Genomic DNA, 4,741 nt, shown 5'->3' with positions numbered 1-4,741 from the left:
CTGGGAAATTTAATATTGTTAAAATGTCCGTCCTATGGAAAGTATCTACACGTTCAATGCAATTTCTACCAAATTTCAATGGCATTCTTGACAGAAATAGGAAAAATAATCCTAAAATTCATATGGAACCACAAAAGATCAAATAGCCCAAATCAATCTTGAGCAAAAGAAAGTTGGAGGCATCGCACTTCCTGATTCCAAAATATATCATAGAGCCGTAGTAATCAGAAAGTATGGTACTGGCGTGAAAACAGACACACAGACCAATGGAACAGAATAGAGAGCCCAGAAATAAGCCCACACAAATATGGTCAACTAAGCTTTGATGAAGGTGCCAGGAATGCACAATGGGGACAGGATAGTTTCCTCAATAAAAGGTGTTGGGAAAACGGGATATTCACAGGCAAAATAATGAAACTGGGCCCCTATCTTTTTTAAAAAAGATTTTATTTATTTGAGAGAGAGAGAGAGAGAGAGCGCGTGAGCATGAGTGTGGGGGAGGAGCAGAGGGAGACGGAGAAGCAGGATCCCCCTCGGAGCTCAATCAAGAGTCAGATGCTTAACTCACTAAGCCCCTAAACTGGGCCCCTATCTTAAAAATTAACTCATAAAGGGGCACCTTTATGAGTTAATTTTAGCAAAGATATGGAAACAACCTAAATGTCTGTTGATGATTGAATGGATAAAGAAAATGTGGTATATATAGGGGTGCCTGGTGGGCTCAATTGGTAGAGCATGCAACTCTTTTTTTTTTTTTTTGGAAGATTTTATTCATTTGACAGAAAGAGACACAGCGAGAGAGGGAACACAAGCAGGGGGCAGTGGGAGAGGGAGAAGCAGTCTCCCCGCTGAGCAGGGAGCCTGATGTGGGACTCTATCCCAGGACCCTGGGATCATGACCTGAGCTGAAGACAGACACTTAACTGACTGAGCCACCCAGGCGTCCTGAGCATGCAACTCTTGATCTTGGGGTCATGAGTTCAAGGCTCACGTTGGGTGTAGAGACTACTTAAAAAAATAAATAAAAACATATAAATAATTTTTTTTTTTTTTAAGAAAATGTGGTGGGGCACGTGAGTGGCTAAGTCTTTTAAGCGTCTGACTCTTGATTTCGGCTCCGGTCATGGTCTCAAGGTCATGGGGTTGAGCCCCACATAAGGCTCCATGCTCAGCTGGGAGTCTGCTTGTCCCTTTCCCTCTGCTCCTCTTTCTACTTGTTCTCTCTCTCAAATAAATAAATACTTAAAAAAAAAAAGAAAATGTGGTATATATAGAGAATGGAATATTATTATAAAAGAAGGAAGTCCAGGCATTTCTAAAAACATGGATGAATCTAGAGGACACTACACTAAATGAAATAAAAAGACACAGAAGGACAAATTCTGCATGATCTCACTTATATATGGAATATAAAATAGGCAAACTCATAGAAGTAGAGAGTAGGATGGTGGTTTCTAGGATTTGTGGAGGGAGAAAGGATGAGGTGTTGTTCAAGGAGCACAAAGTTTCAGTTATGCAAGATGATTAAGTTCTGGAGATCTAACGTACAGCTATGTGAATATAGGTAGCAATACTGTATTGTGTACTTGAAATTTACTAAGAGGATGGATCTTAAGTGTCCTCATCATCAAAAAAAGAAAGAAAGAAAGAAAGAACAAAAGAAAAAGTAATTATGTGAGGTGAGGCATATGTTAATTAGTTTGGTTGTAGTGATTATTTCACAATGTGTAAATACATCAAAATGTCATGCGGTACACCTCAAATATATATAATTTTTATTTCTCAATTATACCTCAATACAGAAAAAAGATACACAGAAAAACTGGTCATGGCAGATATTAAATTGCTATGGCATTTTGATGTCATTAGGTCAATTTAAAAAATGTGTATGTGGGGGTGCCTGGGTGGCTCAGTCGTTAAGCGTTGGTCTTCAGCTCAGGTCATGATCCCAGGGTCCTGGGATCGAGCCCCGCATCGGGCTCCCTGCTCAGCTGGAGGCCTGCTTCTTCTCCCACTCCCCCTGCTTGCGTTCCCTCTCTCACTGTGTCTCTCTGTCAAATAAATAAAATCTTTAGAAAAAAAAGGTGTATGTGGTTTTAAAATTGTCTTCGTGGATGCTAAAACAAAACTATTTGAAGACTATTTATTGTTGCAGACCTCTGGACTTTGTCTATGCTCTGGAGACCTGGAGCTACCAGTTTCCCCCGTGGGGCAGATGTTAAGAGGGTTTCCTAATCTCACAGGGAATCCACATTTCAGGCGCTGCCTTTGTCTCCAAAGGATCTGGCAGTGGAGGCTGCAGTGCTCATCTGGAAGGAGGCTTCCTCATTGCTTTCCAGAACATTCCATTCTAGGCTTCTTTACGCTAATCTCTACCTGTGGCTTCTACTCTATTTCACTGTCAGAAATCCAACTCTAATTCCCAACTTTCTAATGATCTAAATATAGTCCACCATACTGTAAACTCCATGAGACCAGGGCCACATTTGCTAGGCTCACTGCTGTGTCCTCAGCACAGTGTCTGGAACACAGTGGACACGCAAAAAGTTATTAAATTGAATTAAGAGGGGCGCCTGGGTGGCTCAGTTGGTTAAGTGACTGCCTTCGGCTCAGGTCATGATCCTGGAGTCCCGGGATCCAGTCCCCCATCGGGCTCCCTGCTCAGCAGGGAGTCTGCTTCTCCCTCTGACCCTCACCCCTCTCATGCTCTTTCTCTCATTCTCTCTCTCAAATAAATAAATAAAATCTTTTAAAAAATTTAAAAAAAAAATTGAATTAAGAGAGGCAAGCTGACTTTGTAGGGGACGGTTTTTTTCTTTCTTTTTTTTTTTTTAAGTTTGCAGGGTAGTCTTTTTGTGATTTGAAGGCATTTAAATAAATCTCTTTTCTCACATCTGCCCTTAAATAATTCTTCCTAAAGAGGAGGCAAGCTCTTCTGGAGACACGAGGCTTGCTTCCAGTTCTTTAATGGTATCTCGACCGGTTACTTAACCTCTTTTTTCATCAGTTAAAATGGAGATAAAACTCTCTAGCCTGTTGTGGGGAGATAATGCATGGAAGAGTGCCCAGAACAAATACGGTCACAGAGTGGGCGTTCAGGAAATGGTAGCTTGGAGGTAAGGTTCTGCTCTTACTATCCTGTTTGGGTCCTCCCTGTGTTCCACAGTGTTCCAGGGTAGACACAGGCCTCTAGGGCTGGGTGGAGTAGAACAAGACTTTTTTCTCTGTTCACAAACTCTCCTTCATGTTCCCATCTCTCAGTTTGCTTTAACATGGTTTGGGGGTTGAAACTGGGGCAGTGCAGGACATCTTGGAAGGAGGCAGTGGAACTAGACGGCATAGGAGGAGGTTCAGAAGAAAGCAATGCCACAGAAACACAAGAACTGGAGAGATGATCCAGCTTAACCATCTTTTTTTTTTTTTTCAATCTTGACCAAAACATATAAAGTTTACCATCTTAACCATTTTTAAATGCATATTACAGTATAGTAACTATAAGCACATTGTTAACTATAAGCACATGGTTGTGGAACAGATTCCTAAAACTTTTCCATCTTGCAAAACAGAAACTATATTGAATAATGCCCCTTTTCCCTCCTCTCCCCCAGCCCCTGGCAACCACCACTCTACTTTCCGTGTCTAAGAGTTTGACTGCTTTAGATACCTCTTATAAGCAAAATCATGAAGTATTGGTCTTTTTGTGACTGGCTCATTTCACTTGGCACAATGTCCTTAAGATTCACCCATGTTGTAGCAGAGGACAGCATTTTCTTCCTTCAAGGCTGAATAATATCCCAGTGTATGCGTATACCACATTTTCTTTATCCAGTCAGCAATTAATAAACATTTAGATTGCCTCCACCTCTTGGCTATTATGAATAATGCTGCAGCAATGAACATTGGTGTAGGAATACCTCTTCCAGATTTAATCGCTTTCTTTTACAGGTAACGGCAACCCTGACTCACAGAGTAAAGTGACTGACTAAAGCACTTTCTCAACGGTGGTGATATTGCCAATTGGGGCTGGATAGTTTTTTTGTGGGGAATGGGTGCGGGATCTGTCCTACGCATTACACGGTGTTTAACAGCATGGCTAGCCTCTCCCAGCAGATGCCGTGGCACGACGACCCTCGCCGCCACCCGGCCCCCAAGAAAGCATAATTGTATACTGCCAAATGGGGGGTGGGGCAAAAGTATCCGGGGTTGAGAACCCTGTTCCAAAGAAACACTCGGGGGCCAGTCTAGGTAGGACCCAGGCTGCTGCCCCGCAAGAGATGATAGAAGGCTCTGCAGAAACACAAAGTCTGGCGCGATTTGCAAAGAATTTGCTTTTTAAGTCTCAAAAAACGGCAGAGGGCAGATGGATGTCATCCAGTATCGAGAAGAAAGCTAGACTAAGACACCGCAAAGCGTAAAGCTCCAGCGATAAGCGCGGTTCTGAGGTTTGACCCCGCAGAGGCCCCCCCGCACGCCGCCCCGCCCTGCGGGGCCTCGCAGTGCATGCTGGGGCTTGCAGTTCCGGCGTAAGAGGCCCTGCGCGCGCATTCCTCACCCAGCGCGACTTCCTCCCTCGGCCACCTGCCGCCGCTCCCGGAAGCTGAGCGGGTTAAAGTTTCCCCTCCTCTTAGTCCCGCAGATTGCCAACCCACGTAGCTAATAGGTGGCCGGGCTGGCGCTTTCTCTTACCTGATTGGTCTAGAGTCTTGTAGCGTCCAGACAAACTCGCCGGGGATTGGTCGAA

The sequence above is a fragment of the Mirounga angustirostris genome, unplaced genomic scaffold, assembly GCF_029215605.1.
Source record: "Mirounga angustirostris isolate CCGP_5_RB_7025 unplaced genomic scaffold, mMirAng1.0.hap1 SCAF_13, whole genome shotgun sequence".
Lineage (NCBI taxonomy): Eukaryota > Metazoa > Chordata > Mammalia > Carnivora > Phocidae > Mirounga > Mirounga angustirostris.
Note: the sequence above shows the minus strand (reverse complement) of the source record.